At 46.9% G+C, this 16,574-nt stretch overlaps 1 long non-coding RNA gene across 1 annotated transcript; it reads left to right on the forward strand.

The window, feature by feature from the left end:
* Window positions 1–376: 376 nt before the first annotated feature.
* Window positions 377–15,492, forward strand: LOC125417138 (uncharacterized). Its single transcript, XR_007237058.3, has 6 exons — window positions 377–563; window positions 8,338–8,456; window positions 8,901–9,273; window positions 11,418–11,514; window positions 13,706–13,829; window positions 14,795–15,492. It is a non-coding gene; the product is annotated as an uncharacterized LOC125417138 (long non-coding RNA).
* Window positions 15,493–16,574: the final 1,082 nt, after the last annotated feature.

A 16,574-nucleotide genomic window follows, 5' to 3' on the forward strand; every position in this document is an offset into this window, starting at 1 on the left:
GACTATAGTGGGTGTGCTAATCACCGTGACAGAAGACCCTAGAGAAGCTGAAGGATTTGGTCCACTCTTTCTGGAAGTTTCAGTCCATTAAGGTAGCCAGCACATAGAAGCAGGGAAGACCCCTGAGCTGCAGGCTTATCCCTTTCCCCTTAGTGCCCTTTAGGTACCTGTACCATGAGGGGCTGCTTGTTGGGGTTTCTGTCCCACTGGTACCCCACAGCTGGCAAGCCCCAAAGAAAATCACACAGAGGACTCCATAAGATTATAAACTGATTGGCCCATTAGGTCAGGCTTCTTATTAGGTCTTGTAACTTATATTAACCCATTATTCTTATCTATGTTAGTCACATGGCTTGGTACCTTTCTCAGCAGGGCAGGTCACATCTTGCCTCTTCGGAGTCTGGGCAGGAGTGCGGAGGGAGCTTCCTGCTTCCCAGAATACTCCTGTTCTCATCACCCAGCCTCGACTTCCTGTCTGGTTGACCCACCTATACTTCCCGCCTGGCTAATCAGCGTTTATTTAAAACATGATTGACAGAATACAGACAATTCTTCTGCACCAGGTACCCAGAGGGATGCTGCTGACACTGAGGGCGATTTTCTTCATGGAAACACATGTGCAAACACACCTAGAGTACATTAACACTGATGCCCTAGGTGCTGCTTCCTAGAGAAGACCATCCAGTGTGTGGGAGCTGCCTTTCAGGGACAATTCCTGAGGGGCTTAGGGCCTGCTTTCCAAGCCTTTGTCCCCTTGCTGAAGGGGTTATGAGGACTGTAGAGAATCCAGTCAAGTGGGTCTCCTAATTCCTTGCCAGATCTCCAAGGTCCTGCTGAGTCAGGGCCAGTCTTATCACAGGGTTTCCTGACCTACTCTCAGGAATGCAGTCATGCTGGCCACTTCTTTCTTTCTTGAAAACTCTTTGATCTGAAGAGATGGCTCGGTGGGCAAGAGCGCTCTCTGTGCAAGCACGAGGACTTCAGCGTGGTGATATTTTGTTTGTGCTCTAACAAACTCCAATACGCTTGTCTGTAGACATTCTGGGCTACACAAGATGGATCCTGTCTAAAAGAGAAACAGAGCCAGGTGATGATGGCTCCCACTTTTAACTCCAGTTCTTGGGATTCACATGCCTTTAATTCTAACACTAGGGAGGTGGAGACAGGAAGGGATATGGCTGGGTGGAGAGAGGAAAGTAAGGTGGGAGGAGACAGGAACTCAAGCCATGCCATCTGAGGACTTGTAGAGAGACGGCGTACCTCATTTGGTGGGAGGATTTCGTCGAGGTGGGAACTAGCGACTGACTGCTCTGCTTCTCTGATGTCCAGACAAGCTTTATTTGTTAGAGCAGAAACAAAATATCACCACCCTTTAGGAAAACATTGGGTGTGGCCATGGGGAGCCTGTAATCCCAGTGGTGTAGGGGAGTAGAGGCAGGAGGAAGGCTGGGGTTGGATGGCCACCAGACTGGCTTCAAGTTCAGTGAGAGACCCTGGCTCTAAGGTGCTGAGTTACAGGGCAGGACATAGAGAGTTATAGAGCAGACACTTGATGTCCTCTTTTGACTTCTCCCCCTAACACGCATACATACACACTGTACCTACCTACCTACCTACATATATACATACATAATATTTCTAGGTATGTAGATTACATGTAATGTTGGGTTTCAAGTTTGTCATAAGTTTGACCGTGTTCACCCCCTTATTCTCCTATTCCCCCCTTATCACCGCTCTGTTCCTGTTAGTCTCCTTCCTTCCCTCAGCTCCGTGTAACATTATACACTCACACATACACACACACACACACACAAAAGTTTTATGTATACATATAAAGTTTTCTGTATCTCTAAATGTGTAGGGTCTACAAACGAGAGAAAATACGCTATTTGTCTTTCTGAGTCTGGCTTATTGTGTTTTCTATGCTGACCTCTGGTTGCTGACAATACAACTTCAGTCGTCATGGCTGAACGCCACTGTGCATATACACCAATATCATGTTTTCTTTTATCTCTGTATCTCTTGATGGGTGTCCAGGATGATTCCATAACTTGACCGTTGTGGGCAGTGCTGAAGCAAACATGAATGTGTAGATGTCCATGACGTATGTTAAACTATGCTGAAATCCCATGCCACTCCAGTCAGAACGGCTATCACAAAGAAAATAACATGTTGTCAAAGATATGGGACAAAGGGACCTTCAGATACTGCAAAAAGTATGGAGGCACCACAGTAGAATGCTTGCTTAGTGTGATTCCCTGGGCTTGATTGCAACAGCCCTGGAGGACCTGAGCACACACACCTGGCTACAGCCCCTCTCCCCTCACAGCACTCAAAAAGAACCAAGTTCCTCTTTCCCCTGGAGCAGGCCCCTCCAGAGAGCAAAACCCTCAATGGAGAAAGGTGGCAGGTAGGACCTGTGACCACAGTCACTTTACAATGCAAATTGGGAATGCAAATCCACCCAGCCACCATAGAAATCAGCCATTCCTTAAGACAAAAACAAAACACACTAAAAACAGAACTACCACATGACCCTGCCATTCCACTTTTCTTTCTTCAAGCCCTGCCCTGCCACAGGGTGCACTGGCTGTCCCTGTTGCTCCCTGGTTTTCCTTTTGCTCCCTCTCCTCCTCTCCTTCTGATTTTAGACTAAGTGGCCCCCTCCCAGGAAATCTCCTAGAGGCCCTAGCATTCTTTACACCCCTTCCTAATCTATATTCGCACAGCATGATGAACCATGCATTGCGATTCACGGCTGGTTCCCTCCGGATGGTGACAGCTCTGAGCAGGCAGCACCTGTCATCAAGGGACACCCAGTGGGATGAGTGTTAGTGGGCGTTCATAGTTCTCTACTGAGTAACTGATTAGATTAAAAAAAATACATTGGAGAAACTGAGACAGTCATTAAGTGTTGGGGAGGAATAGAATTTGAGAGAGAGAGAGAGAGAGAGAGATGAGAAAACAAGGAGCCCTCCTTCAGGTGAAGATATTTTTTCCCCAACAGGCAGCATGAGCAGGATCTGAAGTCAAACCCCTCAGACTGTACAGAGAGCATCTTTGCTCTTTTAAGGTTCCTTGCTGACTAGTTTTATGTCAATTTGACACAATGCCTCCGTAAGGCTGGGCTGTAGGCAAGACTGTAGAGCATTCTCTTAAATGGTGATTAATGTGTGAGGGCCCAGCTCATTGCGTGTGGGGCTTCCTCTGGGCTGGTGGTTCTGGGTGGTAAGAAAGTAGGCTGAGCAAGCCATGAAGAGCTAGGCTAGCACTCCTCCATGAGCCTCTGTATCAGCTCCTGCCTCCAGGTTCTTGCCTGGCTTGTGTTTCTTACTTGGCTTCCCTCAGTGAACTGTGATTGAGGATTTGTAAGCCAAATAAACCCTTTCTTTTGTTGTTTTTGGTCATTGTGTATCATCACAGCAATAGTGACCCTAACTAAGGCAGGTCGCTTGGAAAGGAGTTGGGAGGCGGGAGGTACTGTGTTAGGAGGAAATGGTCCACTGACATTGCCTGACTAGACTAAGATGCCATATTCTTCTGTAGATCAGGAATCAGGGGTGTCTGGAAACACAATGGGTCTCACTAGTATGTGAAGGGCTGTGGCCACTTGCCCTGCCTGGAAGCCTTCTCTCTTTAGAGCTTTGCTATCTGGAGGGGCTTGTTCCAAGAAGAAGGAACTTGGCTCTTTTGAATGCTGTGGTAGGAGAGAGGCTGCAAATGGGTGTGACTAATCAGCTATTCACAACAGCCATGAAAGAGAGACTATATTCAGAGGGTCTGGGTTCTAACAATAGCCATTGATAAGTAGCTTTTAAAGGTGTTGGCAATTAATCAACTTTATATGCACAACTTCCAGCGCATTACTGTTACACCCTTGCTTTCTTCAACAGAAGAAAGATGTAAGGGAATTCTAACCTTAACATGTGGGAGATGGATGGCCCCACTGCTTTGCCTGGGGCAGGCTGGCTTGCTGTGTTTGTATCCCAGGGAGAAGAAAGGTGCTCCTTGGAGAGAGGAATGTCCAGTCTCTTGATAACCATCAACCCTGTCACTGCTGATTGTCACTGTCATCACTGTGCTGTTTCAGGGGACTGTCCAGCTTCCATGTTCTGTACAGAGGCATCCTTTGGTCTAGAAATGGCAATCTTCCTCAGGAAAAGAAGTGGGAGGGGGTTGCTCTTCTATCTGACTGACTTTTATTCAGTCTTGGGCTCCTACCAAGGACTGGGAGGTAGAGGTGCTTGGTGTCTTTAGTGGTGAAGCTTGGCATAAGGGACATGGTGGATTGATGAACCAGCCTGCTTCCATCTTAGGCTTGAAGGCCATCTTATAGTAAAGACAAAATATGTTTATTCCTGGTTATGGTGAAATCTATTTCTCAAGGATTGGGCCATCTTAACTACAAATGGTTCTGTGTTGCCTGTTCCAGAAAATGGCAACCCTGCCTTAGTTTCAAAAGGTTGTTATGACCAACTGGTTATGCTATATTCTGTTTCTGTAACCTTGCCTATTTGCCAAATTCCCCATTTGGAAATCCCTACTCCTGAACTATATAAACCTTACTTTCCCCATGGTCAATATTGATCTCTTGAACCCAGCTGTTAAGGAGAGACAGTTGTATTCACAAACAAAATAGCTTGTTTTAATTAATTTGGCCATGATGATTTGGGTCAGTGGTCTTTCTCCTTGTATTTGTGGGATTAGCAGGATCCAACAATGTAGGCAGTGGGAGCTGTAGTGGAGACTTGCCTGTGAGAAGCAGAGGGGGAGCACTGCATAGGTGGTTTAGGGATTCTTTCCTCCCCAACCTCTTTTCTTTTCTCTCCTCCTCCTCCTCCTCCTCCTCCTCCTCCTCCTCCTCCTCCTCCTCCTCCTTTTCTTTCTTCTCCTCCTCTTCTTCTTCTATATTGGACAGGTCTCCTCTTTCCCAGGCTGTCATCAAACTGTCCTTGTAGCCAAGCTTAACCTTCACCTGTTCCTCCTGCCTCTGCCTGAGAGATGAATTACAGGAGAGCATCACCATACTTGAGTTTTAGGTGATCCTAGAATTAAGCCCAGGGATTCATGCTGGGCAAACATTCTACTGAAGCTCTCATAGCTGGCTTTCCATAGATGAATAACCATGTGTCTGGACACTGCCAGTGTGTGTTCTACAGGGTTTAGTTTTTTTCCCCCAAAGGTTCTTATGTTTTCTTGTCATGCTTATTCCTACACTAAAAAGTCTCAATGTAAAGTGTCTGGAAAGGACACTATAATTTCTCATATTCTGAGGAAGAGAGCAGCACTCAAGTTAACTTCAGAAAACTGGCCCTTAGCTGCAACCTTCTAACACAACATCCATCCTCAGCACTGCCGCAGAGACATTTGCTGTCCCAGGCATAGGGTCCCTAGCTTGTTCACTAATCCACATTAATGTCTAGATTCTTATTCCATCTTTCCTTCCATAAGCATTCATGAGGTCTTACTCAGTGTTAGGTAGGGCATTATTTCCTGCCTTCAGTGAGTTGACAGCCATGGAGGGAGGCAGACAGGAGTGAGTGAGCAGATGTGTTATGGGCGAATAAATGTTAGGAAAACACTGAGGTAGAACGAGGGAGGTGTCTGTCTGTGTGTGTGTGTGTGTGTGTGTGTGTAAATGCTTGTATCCATTCCTGCAATCAGAACAAGCAAGTTCTAGAGGTGGAGGTCATATGGAAGCCACAAGGAGGGTGAGAGTGTGTTCTGGGAGGGCTTTGGCATTTCTTTGGAGTGCCCTGGGAAATGCTGGAACTTTCCAGCAGATCTAGCTTAGGATGTCCTATGAAGGATAGTCTGGATCATATCTAACCCTTTCTCTTCCTCTCCAACTCTTCCTGGACCCATCTACATTCCCCCTTTTCCTTTTAAAAATAACTCGAGTCAAATTAGTACTACTTCTATGTGTATGTGTGTAAGGTACCATTCACTGGAGTATGGGCAACCTACCGTGTATCACACGGCTTAAGAAAACTGACTCGTCCTTCCTGGAAGCCATCCGCTACCAATAGCTCCTCAGTTAAGTGTGGGACTTCATGAGTCCCCATTCCATCCATACTCATGTGTTTATTGGCTTCATCTTGAGCCGGTCTTGTTCTGGCAATACTGCTGCTCTGAGTTCATGAGTACAATGGCTGTCATTCCCAGAAGACCTAATATTCCAAAGAATCTCCCCTACCTCTGGTTCTTACATGTTTCTGCCCCCTCCTCTGTGATGCCTCCTGAGTCTTGGTCAGAGTGTCAGGGGACTTTTCAAATGACAAACCCTCTTTGCTTCAGCACCCACTAATGGGGAGTACCTGCCTTCCCCCAAAGTTCTCTACAGAGTGTTCATATGGAAGACTCTCCCCTGTCTTCCTCTGATGCATATTCTTCTCCCCCAGCGACCCCCTCCTGTTGAACCGCAGTCTGGGCAAGTATCTTCAGTACTTCCTTATCAAGTCCTAAACACACCCTGTACTTTGTTCACTTCAGGTGCTCAGCAAGAGTAGCCTTACACACACTGATTCAACAATGTTACAGGAGGGCCACTTGTTTTTCCTGGCCGCCTGGCTAGCTTACACCCGAAATAATCACACAGAAAGTGTATTAATTAAAACACTGTTTGACCATTAGCTCTAGCCTCCTACTGGCTAACTCTCATATCTTGATTTAACCCATTTCTGTTAATCTATGTTCACCATGAGGTCATGGCTTACCAGGAAAGATTTAGCATGTCTGGCCTAGTGTCTCCATGGCAGCTCTCTGACTCTGCTTTCTTCCTCCCAGAATTTAGTTCTGTCTTCTCCACCTACCTAAGTTCTGCCCTATCACCAGGCCCAAAACAGTTTCTTAATTAATCAATGAAACAGCACAAAGACAGAAGGACCTCCTATACCATTTCCCCTTTTCTGTTTAAACAAAAAGGAAGGCTTTAACTTTAACATAGTAAAATTACATATAACAAAACAGTTATCAAGTAAGAACTACAGTTACCATATTTATATCTACTTTATCTTTTATTATAACTAAGGAAGACTATAATTATAACTATCCATTCTTCAACTCCATCAAAGACTCCAGAAGGATATAATATTACCTAAGTAAACAGGAAGTACATTGTAAGCAATGTCCAAAACTCTAGAAATGATAGAGACATCTTGGTGCCTGGACAGGTTACCCAAAGTTTTTTTGTACTATTGGGGCATCCATCTTTAGCCTACAGGCCCATAATATCCAGCAGACTTTTCCATGAAGCAGGAAATTTCAAAGACAGTTTAGTCACTTTTTTCTGTGTCCTGTAGAATGTCCCACAGACTCTTTTATGAATCAGGAACCCCAAAGGATCATCTCACCATTTGGCAAGTTTAGTAGTCATCTCTCTGCGAGTTCTTCATGTCCAGTTTGTGCAACAGTCCAGGCGAGAGCAGTTTCTTGCCCAAATGGCTAACCGACTCCATAAGGAGCCTCTTTGATGCCCATCTTCCTCAGAAAGTAGCTTGGTGCTGCCAGGAGCAGACATGTCTCATTGTCATGAAAAGCCCCAAGTTATTAAAACATTTTAAATGCCATATTCTGTAGTCTTTGAAAGATATGAAGAATGGCTATCTAACTGAAATATACCTCTATATATCTAAAAAATCTAACTAACATGACTACAAGCTTGATTATTATCAATGATTATCCATTAACAACCTATATTTCCTAATTATACATTACATTTTATACAATCAGAATACCTTAATCAAGAGCAGAAATATACATACAACAAGATTGACCTTAAGTTTATATCAATAAAGCAAAATCCATACCAATGCAAATTATTCATATCTATATCATATCCCCCTTTAAATGTAAACAGTTATAAACAATATTTGGGAATATGGTCGCAGGAATTTATTAACCAATGAAAGCAACACAAATACAGAAGGACCTCCTACACCACAAGAGTAGCCCTGCACACACTGGGTCAGCTAAGAGTAGTTCTGTACATATTGGGTCAGCAAGAGTATCCCTGCATACACTGGGTCAACAAGAGTATCCCTGTACACACTGGGTCAGCAAGAGTATCCCTGCACACACTGGGTCAGCATGGGACTGGTACCTGATCTCAGTCTGAAGGTTCCTCTAGCGTCACAGCTGGAGTTCCATGATGGCTTGGAGAGCTGGCTCTGTGGAAGCCATTGTTTACCTTCCCTGGGCTGTCTTGTTTACTCCTCAAATAGCTTTATGAGGTGTCAGGATTGTCATTTCCATTTTGCAGGATGAACAATAAGCAGAGAGACTTGTCTGTTTGTTCAAAGACACACAGTTGATAATTCTGCTCTGTCTGTGTCTTAGTTTAGGTTCCTGTCAAGATAAAACACCAACAGAAGCAGCTTGGGGAGGAAAGAGTTCATTTCAACTTAAATGTCTACAGCATGGTCTATCATCGAAGGAAGCCAGGGCAGGAACTTAAGGTAGGAGCTGAAACAGAGGACATGGAGGAATACTGTTTACTGGTTTGCTACGCATGGATTGCTCAGCCTGTTTTCTTATAGCACCCTGGACCACCTTCCCAGGTCTGACACCACCCACAAAGGCTGGGCCCTCCCACATCAATCATTAATCAAGAAAATGCCCCATACATATACTTGCCTACAGGCCAGTCTGGTGGGAACATTTCTCTTCTTTCCAAGTAACTCTAGCTTGTGTCAAGATGACAAAGCACCAGTCATCAGTCTACAGTGCAGCCCATACTCCTAGATAACTTGCTGAGGCTGGGAGATGCCTTGTCACAGCGTTACGAGCGCCATCTTGGTACCGTAGCAGTAGTTGCCTCTCAGGTCTGCTTGAGACTGAAGCATCAGCGAATGGATTCTGGACCCCTGCTTCCTTCTCATTTTTTTTTTATTGCTTTGCAGAAGTAAAAGGAGCAAAACCACAAAGACCCCGACGTACTCAAGCTGCAGGCCAAGAAAAGGCATTCTGATACATCTCAATGTGGTTTGCATTCTGAATGTCTCCAGCGGTCCATGTGTCAAAGGCTTGGTTGTCAGCCTGCCACCACTGCTACTGGAAGATGGTAGAGTCTCTGGGGGCCGAGCCTGGTGGTGGGAGGCATGCCCTTGCAACATAGCCCTTTCTTTGTTTCCTAGCTGTCCCTAGGTGAACAGGTCTTCACGTGCTCCCACCATAGTGTACGGTGGGTGCAACAACAGGCTCCGAACTGTGGGATCACAGATGGAAACCATGAGTCAAAGAAGCCTTTTCCCGTTGAAAGTGTATTTTCCTCAGGTATTTTGCCACAGTGATGGTAATCTAACACATGCTCCCAATCTGTTTACTCCTATTGTGTGTCTCCATGGCAATCCTAAATGCAATGCTCAGCATTATCATGCATGTCTTTATATCTGAAGTATGAAAGGAAACCCCCAAATCCACAGGAGAGCTTTTCCTGCCACTCATCGGGATGTAAATGGCTTCCTTTGCATACCCTCCCACAAATTGTGTTCCCTATCACATTTACGTGATCATCAGTGCTCACACATACGTCTCACCCTCACGACAACTACCGTGCTCCATTGATGAGTACCATCATCTACTTATCCCACTGACGAGCATTCAGGTCACTTCCCTCCTTCTCCATGATACACAAATATTCCTTGAAGTGTCCCCTTCCACTGTGTTCTTCCTGAGGCTTTCTGAGAATCCTTAACAGAAGATGAAACTTTGGTTTGTTTTAATTGTACCGAATGTACACAGCAAACATGTCTTCCCATCCTTTGGGACTCATCTCTGAGTCCTATGAGGTCCAGCTTAGGCGTGGGAGGAATGAGCAGGATGTCTGTTGTCTGTTATTTGGTCGTAAAATAAAGACATTCCAGGATGTCCATGTTTAGCTTTGACCAAATGAGAGATCACAGAGCTAACTTACTAGAGCAGGGATGGGAATGGGGTCGGGGAAACAGCAACTGGGAGGAGGCTCAAAGGTGACAAGCCACCAAGGACATCTTTATTCCTCTTTAAGGGTGATCCTGCAGCCTAGCATGCCCTGAGCCTTGTCATTCTTCCATGCTCTCAATTACGAATTCTCTGTAGATGTGGAGGTGGGAAGGGGAAGAGGGGACAGAGCTATTGTAAGGGAAATAGCTATAAGGAAAAATCTAAAGTGACCAAGGGGTCAAGGTGTGATGCTGTCCTTAGATAGTGTGGGACTATGGTCTGTATTCTGTCAATTATATTTTAAATAAACGCTGATTGATCAGTAGCCAGGCAGGAAGTATAGGTGGGATAACCAGACAGGAAGTAGAGGTGGGCCAATAAGAACAGGAGAATTCTGGGAAGAAGGAAGCCCATTGTTCTGGACTCCTGGCCCAGACACAGAAGAAGCAAGATGTGACTGCCTCGCTGAAAAAGGTATCGAGCCATGTGGCTAACATATACTAGAATAATGGGCTAATTTAAGTTATAAGAGTTAATAAGAAGCCTGAGCTAATGGGCCAATCAGTTTATAGTTAATATAGACCTCTGTGTGATTTCTTTGGGACTTAACAATTGAGGGAAACGGGCAGAACAGAAACCCTGACAACACATGGATGATCACGAGACCTGCCTGTACAGCAGGGTAAATGGGAGTTTGCTCCTATGAGGCCACAGGTCCAAGTTCAACTCGCAATTCTGACACTTAGAAGCCATGTAATTTTGGGCATGCTTCTCACTCTTTTGGTCTCTGTTTGGAGTCACTAAAAAGCTTGCTTGGGAGAAGGGCTTGGAACCAGAAGTTTATATGGGAATTGATCCCAAGAGGTCCAGTAAGCAAGACAGGGGAGAAGGAAAGCCAGGAAGGGACCTTAGGGAGAAGCATATGCCACAAGAGCCTGGTCCTGTGGGAGGTGCCTCATTGACCTGGATGCTGCCCACTGCGGCTGTTCCCATGGAGAGACCTATTGGACTTCTGGCTTTTTCTGAGTATGCTTGGGTGACATCAGAGGAGGTCTGGAGGCAGATACAGGTTAGGTCAGAAGGCATCAGGCAGGATCCTGGGACCCTCAGACTCTGATCTTGAAGGTTGCAGGACACCAGAGGAGTCTGCTGGAGTTGTCCTCTCTGTAAATGATGGACTGACTGCTGTAGGCTGTGGTAAGGGGTTTTATGAGGCCAGTCATGGTATACAGAAGGCACTCAATAAATGCCACATGTCAGGACTCTTTGTTATACTGCGTCAAGGGCACAGCAGGCCCTGCAGAAGCGCAAGACTGGGGAGATGGTGTGAAACATCTGGCCCAGGCTGCTAGGGTCGGGGCCATGGTTTGTGACCCCAGGATGTGAGGTCTTCCCAGGATACTCTACCTCCCATTGCTGGGTGTGGGATTCAGGCCCAGAGATGCTCCACCTCCCATAAGTGTATATACTGTGTCTGTCTTCCATGTCCACTTCAGGCAAGACACATGGACTGACGTAGTGTATCTCAGAGGACTGAAGAGAGAGAGCAGCCACTCTGGCCAGCTGATGGTCCAGCACAGGACACACAAAGGGGTGAGCACTTAGGATCAGGCTATTTTTTTTTCATTTAGCACAATTTGGAGGTGTCTAGAACATGGATCTTTAGGTTATGAAGCTAGACAATTCTGAACAGAGCTACAAGTCACTCACCCCAGTGTGAGGGAGGCCATATGTACACAAGATGCCTCTGAAGAGCTAACGTGTCTGATTGTTCTCCTCACACTGAGACACCCACAAGTGAGAGAGCCAGTGAGGTAGACCAAATAGTGAGAGAGGCCACTCTGTTTTTAGAGGACTCTTAGGTCCTTGTGACAGATGGAGGCCCCACTATCCCTGTTCCCAAGCAGGCTTTGCGGCAGGCTCCACAGTGTGGAGTTTGGTGTGGAATTTAGGGTTAAATCCAGGCTCTTGCCAGTTGTGTCATACAAGTAAATTCCCACCCATCTCAGCTCTAGTTTCTTCCTTTGTAAGACAGGTAGGCCTGTTCAGTGTGAGTTGTGACACCCTTGAGCCTCGGAGGGAGTGTGCCCACTGTCCCTGCTGTGCTCCGGGTGCCTAGGAGAGGCGCCAGCCTTCTGCAACTTCGGCGGCACTTGCTGAGTGGATAACCTGAGGATGACTTGGCTGTCGCTGTCCTTGGCACTCTTTGTGGGCAGTCTAGGGCGGACTGGATTTGTTCATTTGGGCTGGGTTGAATGAGAAAGCAGGGCTGCATTTCAACTGAGTAAGGAGTCCCTGGCCTGTGTGCAGCAGGGTTAGCATTCAGCACCACTCTAGTGACCCTGTGGAGGGCACGCAGGTTGAGGAGAGTCTCAGAGAGGTGGAGCCTGGTCAGGCCACACACAAGCAGTGCCAGTTATTGAGGAGAGACAACAGTATTCTGGAAGGGCAGGATGGGATGGCGAACAGTTGCTCAGGCGCTGCAGGGGTCTGGGACTCCACCACCCAGAATTCCTCCTAAGAGATAGGTTCCTTTGGGGTGCAGATGGGGAGCATCCCTGATCATCTATAGATGAGAAATGAAAACATCTCCAGGGGACAGCTAATCATCACACAGTCCCCAGACTCACTTGGATATCTGCTCTGTGTCCCCTCTCTGTTCTGTGTCCTCTATGTCCCCCCTCCTCAGTTCTGTGTCTGTCCTGCCTCTGCTGTGTCTCCCCAGTTCTCTCTCCCCTCAACTCTGTGTCCTCTCTCTGCTCTGTGTTCCCCCCTCTGTTCTGTGTCCTCTTCTCCACTCTTTGTCCTCCCCCCTCTGCTCTGTGTCTCCTCCCTGTTCTCCCCCCCCCCCCGCTCTCTGTCCTCCCTCTGCTCTGTGCCCCCCCCCCACTCTGTGTTCCCTCTCTGCTTTGTGTGTCCCATGCTTCTCAAGGGCTTCAAACTTCCTTACTTGTGGCCTGTCCTGGAATCTAGGAGCTCAAGGGGCCATCTCATCAAATTATCCCTCTAGGTTTGCAAAGATGTAGAATTATTGGCAGAAAATGAGGATGTAAACCCCCCTGGATTCCGAAGCTTTTTGGGGGTGCTAGGCATAGAGCACTTGGATGCCTTCCAGCCCACTCATTCCTTTTTAATGGTCCCGGATGATAGTTCAGCTGTTTAACTCAGATGAGGTGACATAATATCTCTCCTTTGGACTTATTACTGACGAGGCAGCAGCCATCGGGCTCCTCGTACCCTCCCGGCAGGGCATTCTGTCATTAGGGCCTGTTTTCTGTCTTTGGGTAAATTGAAAGTCCTAGGAAGAGCTGTAGCCTCGAAAGGAAGAAATCGACAGAGAATAGGTCACAACGGGCATTAAGGAATGAAAATGAATCTGTTCTTTTCTCCATTGGATGAGCGGCTGTGCTAGCATCTGTCTCTGTGGTCCATGAAATCGGCTGCCAGGGAAATAGGAAGTGCGCTGCTCCTGAACTTCTGCAGAGTCTAGTCACCTTGGAGACAGCGGTGCTGACCTGGGCAGGGCCAGTGGAAGAGAGGTGCACACTCTCTGGGTGCCTACCCTAGCAGGGACACCCGAGCTTCACAGTGCAGTTATCGGACATGGGAGCCGTACTTTACTCCCATTGTCTAGATGAGAACACCAAGGTTCAGAAAGATCCAGAAGCTTAGCTCAGGCCCTTTGCGATGGAGCCTGACTTCAGCTTGAGGTATTGAGCACACACCTCATGAAGCTGGGAACTTGTGTTGAACAACCCCAAAGCTTGAATCTCTCCACGTACAGGGTCCTTTCATGCAAAGTCAGCTTCCCACACCGCAGAAGTCCACACTTACCGTGGGGGCATCCAAGAGCTTGAGGCTCGGAGGAGGGAATGCGCAATTTACGTACACACATGCGCAGGAGTAGGGTGAGTTGGTACCACTATTTCCGTATCTCACACCTCATTGTCAGAGCGTGGGGTAGAGTGCAACTGGGCGACAGTGGGAGTCTGTGCCCCTGGAGTCTGTGCCCCTGGAGTCTCTGACCTTGGAGTCTGTGCCCCTGGAGTCTCTGACCTTGGAGTCCTCTTTTGCACAGTTTGAATCTGAGATTGCCTCCCCCGCCCCAGGCTTAAGAACCTTTGTTTCCAGCTGGTAGCATTGTTTAGGGGAGCTTGAGGGACCTGGCAAGTAGAAGTGGATCAAGACCCATCAGTAATTTGAACCAAAGTAAGAAAATGGACCCCCGTTTCAGAAATGGTTTCAGGTTTTAGATCATGGATTTGTGAAAACGCTACAAGTCCTTTCTTTACAAAAGAAGGCAAGAAGTCTGGGCTGGGGAAGGGCAGGCAGAGGTCAGTGCGGACACCCCTCTCACCGCTTCCTTTGATTCTGCAGCGTTTCCCACCTCCCTCCATCAGCTTTCCCTGATACTTCATTCTCATTTTCTCCTCTTAGCCCTGGAACTGTGGGGACAGTTCCCCGCTGTATCCTTGGTGCTCAGCTGAAGGGAGAGAGCTGCTGGACCTCCTAAGTGCAGGCCCGCGTGCCACAGTGAAACGTTCTGCATCTTGCTCATTGTGAACGTATACAGATCTATATTTTTGAGACAAATTCTTGTTATATAATCCAGTCGGACCAGGACAGTCTTGAGCTCACGATGGAGCTCACTATGTAGTTTAGGCTACCCCCAAGCTCGGGATCCTCCTGCCTCTTGCTTCCTGAGTGTTGGTATCACAGGTGTATGCCACCCCAGCAGGCCACTGTGGAGATTTAAAATTGACTTTTACTATTAACAGTCTTATATTAAAGTACTTATTATTTTGGTTGCTTGATTTTTGGTGCTCTCTGAATAAGTTTCTTTCTTGCTTCACCCTACTCCTTCCCTGTGTAGATCACACAGTGTCATGGAGCAACAGTCAGTACAGATTACTACAATGAATGCCTCTCTGTGACGTAAGGAGATCACTTCCAGAAAACAGATATTTCTGCACCCCATGGCTGTTCAATATTCTTTGCATCTGAAGGAAGCCAGAGCCCCAATCGGATCATTGTAATTTGGGGGTAGTTGTGATTTCTGGTGCTAACAAGTGGGGAACAAGTGAGTGTCCTGACCAGGGCCTGGTGCTGCAGCAGATTTGAACTTAGATATTGAATGTAAATAGAGGGGGTAAGAGACCCACAGCCCCAAGATCTCCAGGTCCCTTCTCTTAACTGCAACAGTACCTCCCCTCTGGAGACAGAGACCCACATCGGAGCACTGGACTGAGCTCCCAAGGTGCAGTTGAAGAGCAGAAGGAAGGAGAAGATGAGCAAGGAATATGAGCAACCCTGCGAGGGGTTGGTCCACCCACTGAGACAGTGTGCCTGATCTAATGGGAGCTCACCAAAGCCAGCTGGACTGGGACTGAACAAGAATGTGATCAAACTAGACTCTCTGAATGTGACTGACAATGAGGGCTGACTGAGAAGCAATGATAATGGCACTGGGATTTGTCTCTACTGGCTTTTTGGGATCCTAGTCTATTTGTATGCACACCTTCCTAGGCCTGGATGGAGGGGGAGGGCCTTGGACTTTCCACAGGGCAGAGTAGCCTGCCCTCTCTTAGGACTGGAGGGTGAGGGTGAGGGTAAATGGGGGAGCGGGAGGGAAATGGGAGGAGGGGAGGAAGTGGAAATTTTGAATGGTATTATTTATAAAGCAATAAAAATTTTTAAAAAAGAGCCACTTGGGTTTTAGTGACAGTCGTTAGCTTAACGAGGTCTGGTTGTGTGGCCCGACATGTCACGCTCTCACCGTGGTGGGCACCCTGGACGCCTCAGTTGCTTTTCTGTTCTGCTGCCTTGGATGCTTCGCTTCAGAACTGCACCAGACCTCACTGCCACTTTTGGTTTTTGTTCTCTCTAAAGCCGAGGCTTTGTCGAGACACATTCTTATAATTAAGGCAAGAGTGAGAAATAACCTCCTATATAATTTAAAACGGTAAAAATTATCGATACCTTTTCTGGCCTCGGCTTTAAATCTTTGCCACCAATGACGCGCCTATTAACGAGCCTAATTAAATCCATTTTTCAGCACGTCTTTGGCAAATTCCATTTTAGCAAAACTGTAGGAAGTTCAGTTTGATTTGTCTCTATTCCCCTAGAGCTTACCTACAAAAACGAGGGCTAGGTGGATGCTTGATTCTCTGTCCTCTCTGTACTGATTCACCCAACAAATATCTATTTATTGGACATATACTATATGCCATGGCACCAAAAGAGAGGAAGTGAATGGGGTGACACAAAGATGACAAAGTTTCCATGGCCATGGAATAGAGATAATTCACTCAACAAACCTATACTTAGTTTAAGGCAGGCCACACTGTGCTGGGTGCTAGGGTTGTGGGGATGAAGGACCCTGATTCTCCAGGTTAGAGTGTGTTCATGGCTACAGGGGTGTGTGGCCAAGGAGTTTCAGTCTCCTGGTAGTACCTGGGTTACAGGTTTAAGCTGTGCTTCATGTGACCTAATTCCTCTAGATGGCTTCTTGAAGTTTCCAGAACCTCCCCAAATAGCACAGCTATCCAGACTTCAAGCCTTTAACACACAGACCTATGAGGGAACAACTAATATTCAAATCATGGTGTGTGTGTGCTGGTCAAGGTGGGGAGTGGGGTCACTTGGGTGACTGG

The sequence above is a fragment of the Myodes glareolus genome, chromosome 7, assembly GCF_982192425.1.
Source record: "Myodes glareolus chromosome 7, mMyoGla1.1, whole genome shotgun sequence".
NCBI lineage: Eukaryota > Metazoa > Chordata > Mammalia > Rodentia > Cricetidae > Myodes > Myodes glareolus.